Source organism: Apodemus sylvaticus, chromosome 13 (genome assembly GCF_947179515.1).
Source record: "Apodemus sylvaticus chromosome 13, mApoSyl1.1, whole genome shotgun sequence".
Classification (NCBI taxonomy): domain Eukaryota; kingdom Metazoa; phylum Chordata; class Mammalia; order Rodentia; family Muridae; genus Apodemus; species Apodemus sylvaticus.
In genome coordinates, this window is record NC_067484.1 from 4,895,393 (window position 1) to 4,912,865 (window position 17,473).

Sequence of the window (17,473 nt, forward strand, 5' to 3'; positions counted from 1 at the left end):
GAAGTGTACTATATAGAAACAATTGGATTGTATGCTTCAACTAGATGAATAATGTGTTGGATGTTAAAGTTATTATTGGGATAGCTGGTAACATTGTTCAGTGAGTTAAAGTTCTTGCCATGGAAGCCTAGTAATCTGAGTTTCATCCCTGGAATCCATATAGAGGTAGAGATCGCATTCCACTAAGTTATGCTCTGGCCTCTGCACATGGTCTGTGGCGTATGTGTTCATAGATACACACAATAATAATAATAAAATAATTTCCAAAAACACTACATGGCAAATAGTAATTTGTGTAGCTTAGATGTATTTCAGTTTAGACCTCTCTCTCTCTTCTGTTGTTGGTTTTTACTTGTTTGTCATTTTGGTTTAGTTTTTGTTTGTTTGTTTGTTTGGTTGGTTGGTTGGTTCTTAAATTTTTGAGACAGGTTGTCACTGTAACATTGGCTGGCCTGAAATTATGTATGTAGATCAGGCTGGCATTAAACTCAGAAATTATCCTGCTTTTGCCTGTCATGTGCTGGAATTAAAGATTTGTACTGTCATGCCTAGCTTTCATACAGGGTTTTCAAGTGGATTTAGTATTAGAAATAAATCCATTTGTAAAGAGCAATGAGATGAAAGGGAAAAAATAACAGACAAAACATTGTATGGGGAATTAAGAGCATTTTGGCAAAATAAATGTAAATATTAAGTGTATAGCTAGCTATAGAGTTAATAATTAACATCTCACAGAGAACATAGTTGTCATCCAACATACTTTTGGAAACGTTGCTTAAATCAGAGATCACTAGAATTTAAACAGTGTCAGTATAGAAGAACTTTTGTCTTGAATAAGACAGCCATAAAGGCATCAGTGTTTATTCCTGATGGCTATATAAATGACATATTTATTTTAAAAGTGTGATTCGGCATGATTCTAATTTTGGTCATTCAACTTGGAATGCATTCTACCAACATTTAATGATGAATCTTGAAGACATGATAATTGAAATATGACAAATTTAAAAGAACAAAACTGATTGTGTGGTTCTGCTTCAGTGAAATATTTAATTAAAATAGAACGGGGCATTTTTAGATACTGAAGATTTAGGGAAAGTAAAGAATTTGTATAGGCAACTTGATTTGAGGAAGATGTATAGTGGTTGTAATTGTGTATCATTGTGATTTTTAATTCTTAACTGAGAAATGGCAAAAATTGTAATTTTATTCGCTATGTATAGTAAAATAAAAATAAATTTCATGTCAACAGATATTAATCTGTTAATTAATGAGATAGATGTTCTGATTTTTGAAGTGGCGTGTGAAATTAAAATATTTTAAGATTCTATAGTTTTAAATCTAAAATGATTCAAATTTAAATGACTAGTACTTGTTTTTGTTTCTTGAGACAGGGTTTCTCTGTGTAGTCCTGGCTGTTCTGGAACTCACTCTGTAAACTAGACTGGCCTCTAACTCTTAGAGATTTTCGTGCCTCTGCCTTCTGAGTACTGGGACAAAAAACATTCACCATTACTGTTCTACCAATTGATTGCTTTTTAAAAGTCATTTTCTTTTAAAATTGTTATTATTATTATTGTGGTGTTTGCTTATGTATGTATGTATGTATGTATGTATGTATGTATGTATGTATGTATCCACCCATCCTATCTATCTATCTATCTATCTATCTATCTATCTATCTATCTATCTATCTTATCTATCTATCTATCTATCTATCTTATCTATCTATCTATCTATCTTATCTGTCTATCTATCTATCATCTATCTTATCTATCTATCTATCATCTATCTATCTTATCTATCTATTACCTATCTATCATCTATCTATCCTATCTATCTATCTATCTGTCTATCTATCTTATCTATCCTATCTATCTATCATCTATCTATCTATCTATCTTATCATCTATTTATCTATCTTATCTCTCTATCTATCTTATCTATCTGTCTTATCTATATATCTTATCTATCTATCTTATCTATTCTATCTATCTTATCTATCTGATCTATCTATCTATCTTATATATCCTATCTATCTATCTATCTATCTATCTATCTATCAGGTCTTATCATCTACCCTTGGCTGGCATGGAACTCAGAAATCTGTCTGCTTCTGCCTCCTATATTATGTGATTAAAGGCATGGGCCACCACACTATATTATTATTAATTTGTTCTGTGTGTATGGGTGCTTTGCCTGCATGTAGGTGGGTCCTTGTATATGTGTACCTGGTGCCTCAAGATCACAAAAGTGGCTTTTGTATACCCTAGGACTACAATTATATAAGGTTGTGCTGCCACATAGTTGCTGGGAATCAAACTCAAGTCCTCTGGAAGAACAGCGAATACTCTTAACAATGGAGTAATCTTAACAGACCCATTAATGATTTGGGGGTTGGGGGTCGATACAAGGTCTCATGCATTCCAGGCTAGCCTTGATCTTGTAGCTAAGGATATCCTTGAACTACTAATCTTTCTATTTATGTTTACCTCATGAGTGTTGAACTTATAAATATGTGCTGTCATGACTGGTTTATAGGATGCTGGATGTGACCAAGGCTGTGCATTCTGGGCAATTCCTCTTTTCTCTGAGCTACATATACCCTTCAGTTCCTATCTTCCAAATCTTGATCTTAAGTAGATTCCTTCTGATGGAATTATATACAATTATTCAATCTCATTTTTTCAAAGAAAGTTCCTTATTTTGTAAAACGTGGGGGAAAACAAAAACAACATTTTGGGCTGAATGTTACAATGTTTAATACTGTTCCTTTTTTATTTGTTAATTCCATTTTGTTGGATTTCACAAGCCATGGGAGTGGGTTAAGAAGAGAAACCTCAGTTAAAGCAAAGTTTTTGTATAAATCAGCAAAAACATGAGTTTTTGATTACATGTGAAGAGTAATTTTGCCTTACAGTAGGGCTTCCAAAAGTACTTGTTGGATTGATTAATTTTATATCCCTTGACATACAAACACCCACTCTCCCTCCTTTCCTCCCTCCCTCCTTCTGTTTCTGTCTCTCCCTATTCCCTCAGTCTCCCTGTGTTCTTTAACCATGAGTTGGGATAGGAAGATTGCTAACAGGGACAGTTATAACTCTTTCAAAACAACAGCCAACCAAACAAGCATACATATGTTATTACTGATTGAAATCTTTTTATACTCAGAAAATTTATTTATTCCTACATGTTTTGTAAACTTCTTCAAGTAATAATAGTATTTTTGACAGAAGACATTTACTGTGAAAAGTTACTTTTATTAATTGCTGATATAATTATTTGAATATGTTTATAGATTAACACTGTAGGATTTTTTGAGAATATTTACTTTTGGATAAAATAGTGCAAAGTGAGATATAGTTGTGTCTTTATCCCCTACAAAATTGAGGATATTTCTGTATTTCTACCCCACTGACTGTTACTATGTGGAACTTGCACTTAAAATGAGTTTGTGAAGTAGATTATGAGTATCACTTATTTATTTTAAAGCTTTTGTTATTGTGTATATTTATGTTTATGAGTGTTCTGTCTGCATATATGTATGTGTACCATGTACCCATGGATGTAGGACAAAGGTGTTGGCTCCCCTGGAAGCAGAATTACAGATGATTGTGAATTGCCTTGTGGGTGCTGGGAATTAAACTTAGGTCCTCTGCAAGAGCCCCAGTGTTATTAACCACTGCAACATCTCCCTATTTTATTATTTTTAGTATGTGGATGTTCTGCTTATATATATATATATAAGTCTGTATACCACATGCATGCCTGGTATCCACAAAGTCCAGAATAGGGTGTGAGACTCTCTGGGACTGTAGGGTGTGAACTCTCATGTGAGTTCTCAGAATCAAACTCTGGTCTTCTGTGAGAGCAGCCAGTGTTTCTAAAGATATATTTATTTATTTTATATATGTGAGTACACTATAGCAGACTTAGGACACACCAGAAGAGGGCATCATATCTTATTACATTTGGTTGTGAGTCACCATGTGGTTTCTGGGAATTGAACTCAAGACCTCTGTAAGAGCAGTCAGTGCTCTTAGCCACTGAGCCATTTCTCCAGCTCATGGCCAATGCTTCTAATCACTGAGATATCTCTTCAATGTGTGTCTTTCTTTGAGTCTGTTAATTTTTATTATTATTATTACATCACCCTCCCCCTTTAAAATTTTTATTTGCTGAACCTTGAGGACCATCTTAACTAGAATTTGAGAGAAAGACAACTGTAAATGCTGAGAATAAAGAATTGGAGAAGTAGAAAAGAGACGGCATGTCCTTTGAATCAGGGACAGCAGTGGAGGTCTGCAATTACTTGTAATTTTAAAGAGTGTAAAATATAGTTAATCTGTAACATTCTTAAAAGTTAGTAGATTACATTTAGGAAATCTCCATGTAAATAATGTTTTATATACATAAGTATCACATTTGTAATAGATTATGTGTAACCAAATTTAAACAATTCTTATTCTATAATTTTACAGTTGATAAAAATGGTGATGTTTTGCATTTCTATTCTTCATGAGCCTGGGGAGGATAAATATGGTTATGAGAAGCCAGAGGAACGCTGGTTACCTATCCATACTGTGGAAACCATCATGATTAGTGTCATTTCTATGCTGGCAGATCCTAATGGAGACTCACCTGCGAATGTAGATGCTGCGGTAAGGTATTTGCCTGATAACTGCTCCTTCTATCCTTTACCCTTTTTATTCTCTCTTAATAAAACTCAACGTGAAACTTACTACGTATATGCATCTCTTTGTGTCCACATTTTCATAAAAATAAAAATTTATTATGTATAATGGATTATTTTGTATAATCTATGTATAATGGATTATTTTGAAATATGTAGGATAAATACGGTTATGAGAAGACAGATATTGCACAATATCTAGATACTGTGCCATAGCAAATTTGATCTAGTTGGCATACATTAATTCCCTCACTAATTTTTTAGTAAGAACAATTAAAATCTATTCCTTTTCATTAGTATTCAAAATAATGGATTTCATTATGATATATGTTCATAAAATTATCTTGTAGTTGTCTTGGTTTGAGGCCTTTTTTGGTTTTTTTTTTTTTTTTTTTTTTTTTTGGTTTTTGGTTTTTTCAAGACAGGGTTTCTCTGTGTAGCCCTGGCTGTCCTGGAACTCCCTCTGTAGACCAGGCTGGCCTTGAACTCAGAAATCTGACTGCCTCTGCCTCTGCCTCCCAGAGTGTTGGGATTACAGTCATGCACCACCACCGCCTGGCTGAGGCCTTTTTTTTTACTTCGAAAAAATAAAAATTAAAAATTACTATTGTCTCTGCATTCTTTGAATGGTTGTTATAGGAAAGAGAAATAACGGCTAAGTATTTTTGTGAGCATTTCCTGTTATCTACTTGTTTATTAAAAGTTGGTTTTGTTTCCGGGCGGTGGTGGTGCACGCCTGTTATCCCAGCACTCTAGTAGACAGAGGCAGGTGGATTTCTGAGTTTGAGGCCAGCCTGGTCTACAGAGTGAGTTCCAGGACAGCCAGGGCTACACAGAGAAACCCTGTCTCAAAAAACAAAAAACAAAACAAACAAACAAAATCCAACATGCCTTCATGATCAAAATTCTATCGTCAATAGTACTAGAAAAAGCATAAGTCAAACCAAAAAAAAAAAAAAAAAAAAGGCCAGGCGGTGGGCACACGCCTTTAATTCCAGCACTCTGGGAGGCAGAGACAGTCAGATTTCTGAGTTTGAGGCCAGCCTGGTCTACAGAGTGAATTCCAGGACAGCCAGGGCTATACAGAGAAACCCAGTCTTGGGGGTGGGGGTGGGGAACCAAAACCCAAAAACCAAACAAACAACAACAACAAAAAGCATATGTCTGTAAATTAAAAAGCAGAACCTTTTCTGCTTTGTTTTGTCTGGCCTCAAAATAGTGTTTCTCTTTGTGTAGCCCCTGCGGGCCTGGCCTGGAACTTGCTCTGTCAACTTGGCTAGCCTCAAACTCACAGTCAGAGAGTTTTTCACTTAAGCCACCAGAAAGAAGTCACAGCCACATGTTTTTCTCCTGCTTTTTGTCTATTTCTTTTAAGTGCCAGATGAACGAAACCTTTTAAAAGTTTTTTTTTTAATCAAAATGCATAACAATAGCTGGGCTAAAGAGTGCATTCCAGGATAGCCAGGGCTAGCTACACAAAGAAACCCTGTCTCGAAAAATCCAAAAAAAAGTAAGCAAGAAGGCAAACAAGCAAGCAAGCAAGCAAACAAACAAACAATAAAACAAACAAGGAAGGAAAGAAAGAAAGAAAGAAAGAAAGAAAGAAAGAAAGAAAGAAAGAAAGAAAGAAAGAAAGAAAGAAACAATAAGAAACTAAACTGATTACAAATGTTCCTTCTCTGCATATCCAACCACTCCCAGATATTAACATTTTACAAATGTGTTCATTTTCTTTTTGATTTGATTTTTTTGAGACAGGGTTTCTCTGTGTAGTCCTGGCTGTCCTGGAACACACTCTGTAGACCAGGCTGGCCTCGGACTCAAAAATCCACCTGCCTCTGCCTCCCAGAGTGCTGGGATTACAGGCGTGTACCACCACCGCCCGGCTCTACAAATGTGTTCTTGATATTGAATTAACAAAACTTCCTTTAAGAATAGAGGATTTTGCTGGGCAGTGGTGGTACATACCTGTAGTCCTAGCACTCTGAGAAGCAGAGACATGCGTATTTCTGAGTTTGAGGCCAGCCTGGTCTACACAGTGAGTTCCAGGACAGCCAGGGCTATACAGAAAAACTCTGTCTCGAAAATTAAAAAAAAAACATTAGAGGAATTTGATCCTCTGTACTAGGGAGGGTAAAACTACAGAATATGGTAGGCATTTTGCCTATGGTATCTGTTCATATGTAGTCACAGGTGATTGTGAGCCCCTATAAAGGTGCTAGATACAAATCCTTTAAAAAAAAAAAAAAACAATCATTCAGTACTCTAAATTGTGGAGCCAGTGGGACATTTCTCTAGCCCATGAAGGGATTTGTGTGTGTGTGTGTGTGTTTGTGGGTGTGTTTGTGTGTATCTGTGTGTGTTGTTTTCTTTAAGTGTATAGAATGATAGTAGACTGTAGAGTTGGTTAGGTTCAACTCTATTTCCTTTTATTTTGGTTGTTTGAGACAGGGTTTCTCTGTGTAACCCTGGCTGTCCTGGAACTCACTCTGTAGACCAGGCTGGCCTCAAACTCAGAAATCCGCCTGCCTCTGCCTCCCAGAGTGCTGGGATTACAGGTGTGTACCACCACTGCCCTGCTCCCTGATGACTTTGAACTTAGAGATTTCCCTGTCAAAATCTTCTGGGATTCATAGCCACTGTGTCTCAAGATTTCTAAGCCAAGATCCAGGTCAGAGTTCATTCCAGATATAGTCAAGTTGACCACCAGGGATAGCCACTACATAGAATATAGTTGGTCTTGCCAGTTGCTTCTTGCCAGTTACTTCAGTCCACTTCACAGATAAACTAAAGTGAGGTGGGGTTTAATTTCTGGAAAACTTGATTTGTTTACTTCTAGTTTGTGGTTATTTCTGAGATACTAACTCCTTATATTGAGATTAGAATATTTGGAAGATTTGTAGACTGCAGTCCTCATTCTTTTAGTATGATGCTTGTTAAAAACATGGCTACTCTTCAGCCACTCCTCTGGAGTTGACAGATTGGTCTCAGAGTGGAAAGAATCCCATTTGGGGAGAAGTAGCAGATCTTTGTAAATTTTGTTCTCTTCTGATACTTGACTAATTTCCATTACTTGGGAGGTGTCTTTGATTGGGACAACTTTGTATAGAAAACTCAGTTTTAGTTTCTTGTGGGCTTTGCTTGGTGTTGTTTTTCCTTCAATATAGACACCAAGCTCACAGCCTCTTGAAAGACAGGCAAGTACTGCACTCCTGATCCATATCTATAGTCTAAGCATCTATCTGAGTATCAGACCTGTCTACCCTCCTTACTACACCATCAATAAGGATTTTCTCACTGGCTTTTCACAACAGAAACCTTGGTGAGCATAGGTGCTCTTAAATGAGCAATCAAATGAAATACTATTTTTAATTTTTTATGTATGTATGTATGTATGTATTTATTTATTTATTTATTCATTCAGAAAGGATACTGTTTCTGTAGTCTAGCCTGGTCCTGAGCTCATTATGCAAATGAAGCTGTCCTTGAACTCCTGATTCTCCTCATTCTACCTCCCAGACACTGAAATTATAGGTGTAATACCCCATACCTGGCTTTACATTTGAAGATACATTTTATTATTTGTAGAGAAATGGCATGAGGAAATTGCTCCCAGCTTGCTAGTTTCCAGGCAACCTAGGGTCTTTGTCATTCTCAGTCTACCAAGACAGAGGAGACACACTTCCTCATGCAGAGAACCTGATGTTCTCCCAAGCAAGCTGCAAACCTGAGGAAGCGACCTTCCTGCTCCCTTTCCCATGAGTGTGGGAAGCCATTAGAGACCCTCACTCTGGCTGACAGGGCAAAGGCCCTGAGTTAAGCAAACAAGAGCCTCTTCCGCGGGCATTGGTTTAGCCATTGTCTAGAAGATAACTGCAGAATGGTCCTGCCTGCATCATCACCTGCCGACTCCGGTAATTGCGGTGGAAGGAAGTCCTGAGATAACTGCGGCAGGCTCCAGCCTGTGCAAACACCTGTTGTCTCCACCGGAGGACCCTTATCTCCTCCTGTTGAAACTGCTAAATTGCCCTTCCTTCCTTTGTCCCTGCCTTGGGGTACGCCCCTCCTGAAAGCCTTATAACTTGGGTACCCCAGAACAATAAACGAGGCTTTGACACAACTCAGATTGGCTTGTCATTCTTGGTGTTTGGCCTCCCTCCTTCTCTCCCCCCTTTTTGACCCGCAGGTAGTACCCCTTCGGAAACCTGGAATAACTGACCCGCTGAACGGGTTACACATGAGAAAGTAACTTAGCTTATAGTTTAATAGACATCATGAAGGGCAGCTATGCAGCAAGCAGCAGGCATGGCAGCTGGAGTAGAACGCAGAGAGCTCACATATTCAGGCACAAAGTGTGAAGCAGAGAAAGCAGACTGAATATGGCAACAGTCTTTAACCTCTCAAAGCTGACTTCTGGGGACTCACTTCCTCCAGCAAGGCCGCATCTGTTAATCCCTTCCAAGGAGCACCACCAGCTAAGTGTCCAAATATCTGAGTCTGTGGGGACATTCTTATTCAGTTACATTAATGACTGTGACATACACATTAGCAGAATTCTCAAGTCATTTGCTTTTAAAAGTAGGTGTATAGATTCAGAGTTTCTTGGAAACAGTAATTTTCTAATAGGAATTTCTCTGACTCTGAAGTGATAAAGTCTTCAGGATTGGTAAATAAGCTACTTAAGGAGAATTTAAGAGAAACATATGGCAGTTCTGGGCTTGTAATAAATACACCATGGAACACCCTCACGCCTGCCTGGAGCAAATTTGAAAGCAAAACTCTTCTGTTCGCAGAATTAGTAATTTATTCTCAGGGCCTTTTCCATATGCCCCTAAAACATTTAAATTTTCTTTTTTACTCCTATGAATTAGCTGACAACTTCTGTGTTTCTTTAGCCATATTTCATGTATATAATATGTCGTTAATACAAATTTCAGAAAGAGAAACCAAATCAAAGGTCATTTCAAAAACTAAAGAGTCATGTGTGTGGATAAAATATGTTTTAAGTGTTAAAGATTCTTATAAATCTTACAAAAGCTAATTTGACTTTGATAGGGTATTTAATGCTTTATATAATAATCTTTGATATAAACATTCATAATTACCAAAAGCACTGTAAATATTGTATTAATTTATGAAATGTAATGCAGTGATAGTCTAAGTTGTGGCTAGAAAAATTTGACTTTGTGCCTCTTTTGATCTAATAATGAGCTTACTAGTTAGTCCCTAAGCCTGAAGCTAGAGACGTGTCAGCGTTTGGTAATCCTGGTGTTGTATGGTACAGTTTAGTTCTGCCAGTGTTTTCTGTCCTCTGGCCCCCTCTTCCCTGATCTGCCCTCATGGCTCTGCTCTTGTCTGCCTCTACCCAGTCTGCAGGTCCTCACCCCTCTGCCGTCTCCCAGTAAACCTCCTTACACCTGACCTCTTGCATGTAGTAATTTCTCAAGAGCACATCTTGGCATGGGTGTGCAGTTATACCCCGTTGCTGTATTATATTTCAGCCTCATGTATTACATTTGTTTTCATGATAATCAGTCCCTTGTGGTGTGTTCTTTTAATGAACTTCTTACGGGGTGCAGTTTGTATGGCAGATGTGTTATACTGTGTGTGTTTTCTTGAGTGGCTAGTATGACCTAGTTTAAGAGCCATTTTCTGTCAGATGATGAAGGATGTTAGCATTCTGTCCACACTCCACCCCATCATTACCTGTCAAAGCCAGGTAGGCCTGACCCACTATAAAAGAGGCTGGTTGCCCCCTCTTTGCTCTCTGGCCCTCTTGGTCTCTTGCTCCTCCCTTGCTCTTTTCCTGATTCCATTTTTCCCTTCGCTCATTGCCTTCTCCCCTCTCTCCCCACGTGCCATGGCTGGCCTCTACATCTCTACTCTACTTCTCTACTCTCTCTTTCTCTGCCTCTATCACCCTCTTAAGTCCCATCCCCATGCCCTTAATAAACTCTATACTATACCATCATGTGGCTGGTCCTCAGGGGGAAGGGATGCCTTGGCATGAGCCCGCTGAGGCACCCCATTCTCCCATACCTCAACACACCACCATAGAACATATCCCCCCCCCCCTATGTCTTCCTACAAACACTCCAAAGGGGATATTTTAGTAGATTGTTTAATTACTGGTACCAAGTAAGTGACTGTTAATTTGATTTATTGATGTTTTATGCAAAGTGAATGTTAAGTGTTGCTATTCAGGAGGGCATGGATTCATTCTCTATAGACCTCACTCACCTAGTTGAAAGGTTGAAATGTGTTTAAATATGAGGCTTAAACTATAGGGAGGAAGTTCTCTGGACAGATTGTACTGATAAAGCATCCTCAAAATAATGCATTTGACAAAATTTACTTGATATTAATCTTTTGTCTTGCATTAATTGGACATTTGAATTTTCAAATTTCCCATTTCCCTTGATAAATATCAACGAAGAGTACATTATGATATCAAATTGACTTAATATGTCCTGTTATTCTCTCTTGCTCTCCTTCTCCCAATCACCCTGACATGCCAAATGCTTCATGAAGAGATAGGAGCAAGTATGAAGGCACTTCATGCTGGAGACTGGCCAGCAAGAGCCTCTAGAGCAGGGGTTCTCAAGCAGGGGTCATGACCCCTTTGTGCAGAGGTTCTCAATCTTCCTAACTTTGTGTCCCTTTAATACAGTTACTCATGTTGCAGTGACCATAAACCATACAATGTATTTTGTTGCTACTTCATAAGTATAATTTTGCTACTGTTATGGATCGTAATGTAAAACCTGTGTTTTCCAGTGATCTTAGGGAACTCCTGTGAAGGGATCATTGGACCCACAAAAGGGTCATAGCCACTGCCTTTGGGGTGTCCCCAGAGTCAAACTGGTCACCTATCTTTATCTTTCCCTGGCAAATCTTAAACGTCCATCAGGAAGAGATTCATTTAAAATACCATTCTCTAGGTGAACAGAACCCAGACACCTCCAACAGCCTGATCGGTGAATGTTTGTGATTTCCTACAACCAGAACTATTCCCCTTTTCTTGATTCCTTTTCTTCCAATGAATATTTTTTCTGAGTGTTTCAAGTCTGAGAAAACAAGACATTGTTTTACATATTTGAAAGAAACATGAAAAAACAAAACCACACTCTATGTTGACAGAAGCCATAGAGCTGCATGAAATAATTCTAAGACATTTCTTCTCTCTTGTTTCATATTAAATGTTTCAAACTTCTGTGCATATTTGCATTTATTGTAGGTTTAACATACTTTACAAATGTTTATCTTCTTAAATCATTTGCTTTTCCCAAGTAAGGCCATCTCTTCTTCTAATGAATTGATAGAGTAGTGTATATTAAGCCCTCTGGGTGTCTTAATTTCTGGTAACATCTTTCCTTGCCATTTTCTGAAACCTGTCTGTAGTGAGCCACCCTTTGTTCTTCTCTGTTACAAGATGGCACTGGCCACATGCTGCTCCCTGGTAGTAAATCATTGGAACACATGCGCAGAGTGCTGCATTCCTTATCTCACATACATGCTAATGAAGAACTCACTGAGTTCACCTATGAGAATACGGCTGATTATCTCCCTGGGCAAATGAGGCTAGCTAGGGTACTTAAGGTCAGGCTGGCAGAGAGCCCGAGGCTGCCAATAGAAGAAATAAGCTCAATTAAAGGTTTCCCGAATAAAACCATTTTAAGGAAGAAACCCCTTGTGTCGCGTAATCTTTGCTGGCAAAGGTGGATGTGACACCTGTCTGCTATCATTCTGCTCTGTCCTTCGTGGTTTTCTTCAACCCAGTCAATACCACAGAAATAATGAAGTTTCATTAGTTCTGGTCTCCAGTCCTCCCTCAGAGTACCAAGTACCAAAGTACCAAACTGGCAATGAAGTTCTGTTATTTTAATCTTTCCTTGGTGACAAAAAACAAATTCCTGAATCAACCTCAATGCTAAGGAAGAGAACCTCACCTTCCAGAGTGGAACGTTTGAAGTTAGGGTCTCACTCTAGTTATTTATTTCACTGTCACAGAGAAGAGTAGAACTTCTTGTAATACAGACAGCTCATGTGCATGCACAGCATGGTCCCAGTGAGTAGTTTGAAATAAAATTGTTTGATTGTTGTGCCTGATGCTTGGTGTCCATCAGACAGAAAGTTATTTTTTGTTTTGTTTTGTTTTGTTTTGTTTTGTTTTGTTTTGTTTTTGTCTGTCCTCCCACCTTTTAAAAATGCTTTGCACCAATGCTGAACTGTTTTTGCAGAACAGATTTGGTCTTCTTGAAAGTTTCTGTCTCTATTGCTGATTGATTTAGTTGTTTCCCTGTGCAATAGGCATCTATGGCTTTATTCATCAATTATTATCCCCAAATCTTTATTATCAACTGCTTCTCCTCTTTCTTAGAAGCAACTGAATTCATATAATCGTATCTGTAGCTGTTTGGCCCACTCAATAGAATTGTGTTCTACTGCTTGTGGTCTTAAGCCCATCTAAGATATACTATTAAAAATAATGTATTGTCTTTCCCCTTGAGATGTGATTCATGAGAAGGAAAATCCTGTAACCAAGTAAAATTGAAAAATTAGTTAAGCTTAATTTAGGTAAATGTGGTAAAAATCTACAGGATACTTTTAAGAAATCATTTTCTTTCATTTATATATATAATTAAGATAGTAATGAGTTAAGGGTAATTTCCTCTGCTTTTAAAGGCAATGTGTGTCATTTGTTGGAAGAGATCCCTGTGCATCCTTGTCTGCTGTGCCACACAGAGACTTGACAGCCCACAGCACCCCAGGCTTGTCCATGCTCTGCACGGCCCACCCCAGCCAATGACCTCCTCAAGCTTAAGTGAAGAAAGTAGTGCATAACAAGTATAACAAGTGTGCCTTCAAGAACAATGAGGAGACTTCTTACATAATAACAGTATAGAAAAGTAATGATAAAGACCTCTATAGGATTTACAGTTGAGTGAAAGGAGCTAATATGCTTTCTATGTAAATAACATCATAAGCCAAATACAATGACATGAAAATTGGATCTTAGACATGTACCTAAGCCTCATATACCAAAGAGCTATGGTTCCCATGATTAAAAGATAGAATCATGTGACTTTAAGAATAGTATATGACTTTAATGGAAAGTCTTGCATCACTAGCTGAGTGGCTCTTCTGGCTTTTCTGTCTTTGGTGCTCTTATTTAAATATTTCAGAATTGTGTATAAGTTTGCATTTTTAAGTATAAATTGTATTTACAAATTTTTTATTTTTAATATTTTTTATTTTTACAGTACTTATTTATTTTTTACAGTAATTATTATTACAGTTCACTGTAGCTGTCTTCAGACACACCAGAAGAGGGCATCGGATCACATTACAGATGGTTGTGAGCCACCATATGGTTGCTGGGAATTGAACTCAGGACCTCTGGAAGTACAGTCAGTGCTCTTAACTGCTCCAGCCTCATATTTACAAATTTTTATCTTCTTGAACTCATGGGCTTTTTCACAAGACCATGAGCTCCTTACTTATCCATGAGGTTGTGTCTTCTGAGGCCTCTGGGCACCTAAATTTCATATTACAAGCTGAAAATGTCCCTTATCATTTGCTGAATCTTGCTGACCATTGTCCTGTTTCCTTGCTGGTAAATAGCAGGTTGTGAGGTGCATTGAGACACTGATGTAGGTAGCCCTCTTTCAAAGCACTGACCTGCCTGTCTTTAACATGTGTCTCTTTCTGGAGAACACAGATTCATTTAATGACATTAATATTCATACAATAGCATTTTACTTATTTTATTGTACTGTGGAAAACCAGTAATGGTCACTATCTCATGTGGACATTAGATCATGTTATAATCTAACTTGGTGCAGATAGTCTACATATATGCAAGACACTGTTATGAGGTGTAATCTAAAGTACAATTTAGACTTTGTTGTGTCTGCCAGTTGGTGTCCCTTAAAAAAGATGGTCTTGTGTGTTTCTCTTCCCTTTTTCACCTTTTAAAAGTGATTTGTTCCTACCCTGAGCTTTTTATTAGGCTATTTTCTTTCCAATTCTGTCTCCATGGTCATCTAACTTACAGCTTTCTTTCTTTTTTTTTTCCCCTGAGACAGGGTTTCTCTGTATAGTCCTGGCTGTCCTGGAACTCACTCTTGTAGACGAGGCTGGCCTCGAACTCAGAAATTCGCCTGCCTCTGCCTCCCAGAGTGCTGGGATTACAGGCGTGTGCCACCACCGCCCGGCTAACTTACAGCTTTCTATGTGGTCATTTTCAGTGGCCATTTTCCTCAACCATTTCCCAAGATTACTGCTGTTTCTTTTAGAAGAAGCAGAATCATTTTTATAGTTTATGATTTGCTAATATCATTTAGCATTATGCCATATAATTATAAGCTGCCCTATATAATGTGAAGTAAAATTAAGCATTTTTCCTGTTTGATCATGTTTAGTAATTAAGGTTCTCAGTAACTTAGGTTTGCCTACTAGCTATTTACTGACAAACAAAACAAAAAAGGGCTTAAATGTAGTGTTTGGGCTAAAAATTTTTAGGTAGGGTAAGGTAATTTCTTTTGCATGAGGCATCCTTTCTGATGGATTTTTTATTGTTATTTTTATTCATATGAGTACACTGCAACTGTCATCAGACACACCAGAAGAGAGTGTCATTATGGATGGCACCTTTACAGGTAAGCCACCATGTACTTGCTGGGAATTGAACTCAGGACCTCTAGAAGAGCAATCAGTGCTCTTAACCACTGAGCCATCTCTTCACCTCCATCCTTTGTGATATTAAAAGTCACATAAGTCTCTCTTTTTTTAAATTTAACAAATATATGGTGGTTGTAATCAGCACTGTAACCAATACTAAGTTAAGGATGTTGGTTCACAATCTTCTACTCTAGGCAAAAGTAAAATCTTTTCATTTCTTATCTACAGCTAATAATGGTGTGAGTAGCAGAGTATACATGAAGATATGTATTATTTTAATTGGCAAATATTAAGTAGTTGTTCCTTTTTCTTCATCTGTATGCTGAAATATGTAAAGACAGAGTCATTTTGCAAACAAGCATTCCAAACATGAAACATTCCACATTCTCATCTTCAAAAATATCTAAAGAACAAAACTAAAGAAAAAGTATGACAGAAGTTCCTATACCCGGAGTAGCCTGCTGTCAAGACAGTGAAGGAAGTAGACCATGGACACAGTGGACCCAGAACATGCTGTCTTAAGGAAATCATTAAAGATTTCAAAGTGAGAATTTGTATAGTTCTTAGAAAACATAAAAACAATGTTAGTCCCAAGGAAGAATGACTACCTCATATCTCTAAGGGAAAAGAAAGATTGAATGTAACTCCATTTTACAAAACAGTATATTTTCTTTGAGAGAAAAGATGTGCTAGCCCATGTCTGCAGTGCTATAGAGTGGCCAGATAAGGAGATCTTATCAGGACAGCTTTGTTCGTGTCCTGGGCCTCATACACAACCTCAGTCCAAACTGCATCCTTCTCTACTGACCATTAAAGATGTAAGTGAAAATAAACTACACTATGAATATAACAAACCAGAAATTAATAAGCCTTGTAAACAAATGAAAATTCTTTTAAAATAAACAATAATTATAATAATAAAATGGGATCATGGTAAAAGACTAGCTACAGTTGAAATGAAAGGAACTGTTTGTTCTGCAAATGAGTACAACATAAAACACAACATAATTAACTATACATTTGATATTAGACGTGTGCCAATGTGTGGCAAATCATAAACACAGTGGCTCCCATATACAAAGAAATAAATACTGTGACTATAAAACACCTTGTGATCATACTTGCCAGCATTGGGATCCATGGGTCTTCTGCCTCTGATGTTTAAAATGAAATATCTCACAATTGTGTAGGTTTGCATTTTAAAGTATGTCTTCAAAAATGTTCATATTCTTGAATCTATGTACCTTTTCCTGGTAAGCCCACCTCCCACTACTCTATTTATTTTGATCTGTCTTTCAAGTCCTGTAAATCCTCAGATTTCATATGAGAAACTGAAGAAAAAGTCCTGACATGTGTCTGGCTATTATTTCACTCTGCCAGGAGTGGGGGACTAATTTTAGGAAAGATTCCTGCTATTTATATGTTTTTCCTGTTATCATTATGCATTTATAATAATCAATAAGTAATAGCACACCCCTTTGGAGCAGATCTCTGCAGATCCACGAAGTCTTATAATGATGCTATGTAGACAAATAGATGACTTTAGTTTTAATGATGATCCTATAAGAGTTCCTAAAATTATATCTGTGATTATTAAGCTCTTTAATAGTGGAACTTCTATTAGGTCCTTTTCTGATAGTTACAACTAAAATGAGAACTCTGCCAGTCTCCCAAGTGTCACCAGTTAATTGCTCTTAGATGGCAATCAGACTTTCTCCTACTCAGCACATTCCAAGAGGTTGTAAAACAGTTAACCTGCCTGCTGGTGGTGGTGTACACATGCCTGAAATCCCAGCACTTGGGAGGCAGAAGCAGGCAGATTTCTGAGTTCGAGGCCAGCCTGGTCTACAAAGTGAGTCCAGGACAGCCAGGTCTACACAGAGAAACCCGGTCTCGAAAAAACAAACAAAACAAAACAAAACAAAAAACAGTTAACCAAAGGTCATGAAAAGGGAAGTTGGATATATAATAGGTGTTAGAAGATAGAATATTGACTGGGTTTATCTATACAAAACTTCACTTATAATGTAGAGAAGACAAATAATAGATGTCTAGCTAGATAATTACTCCTAATGGATATGCATGTAAATATTCTCT

At 37.5% G+C, this 17,473-nt stretch overlaps 1 pseudogene; it reads left to right on the forward strand.

Moving 5' to 3' along the window:
• Positions 1–13,537, forward strand: part of LOC127664143 (ubiquitin-conjugating enzyme E2 G1-like) — a 39,452-nt pseudogene extending 25,915 nt beyond the window's left edge.
• The last annotated feature ends 3,936 nt before the right edge of the window (positions 13,538–17,473 follow it).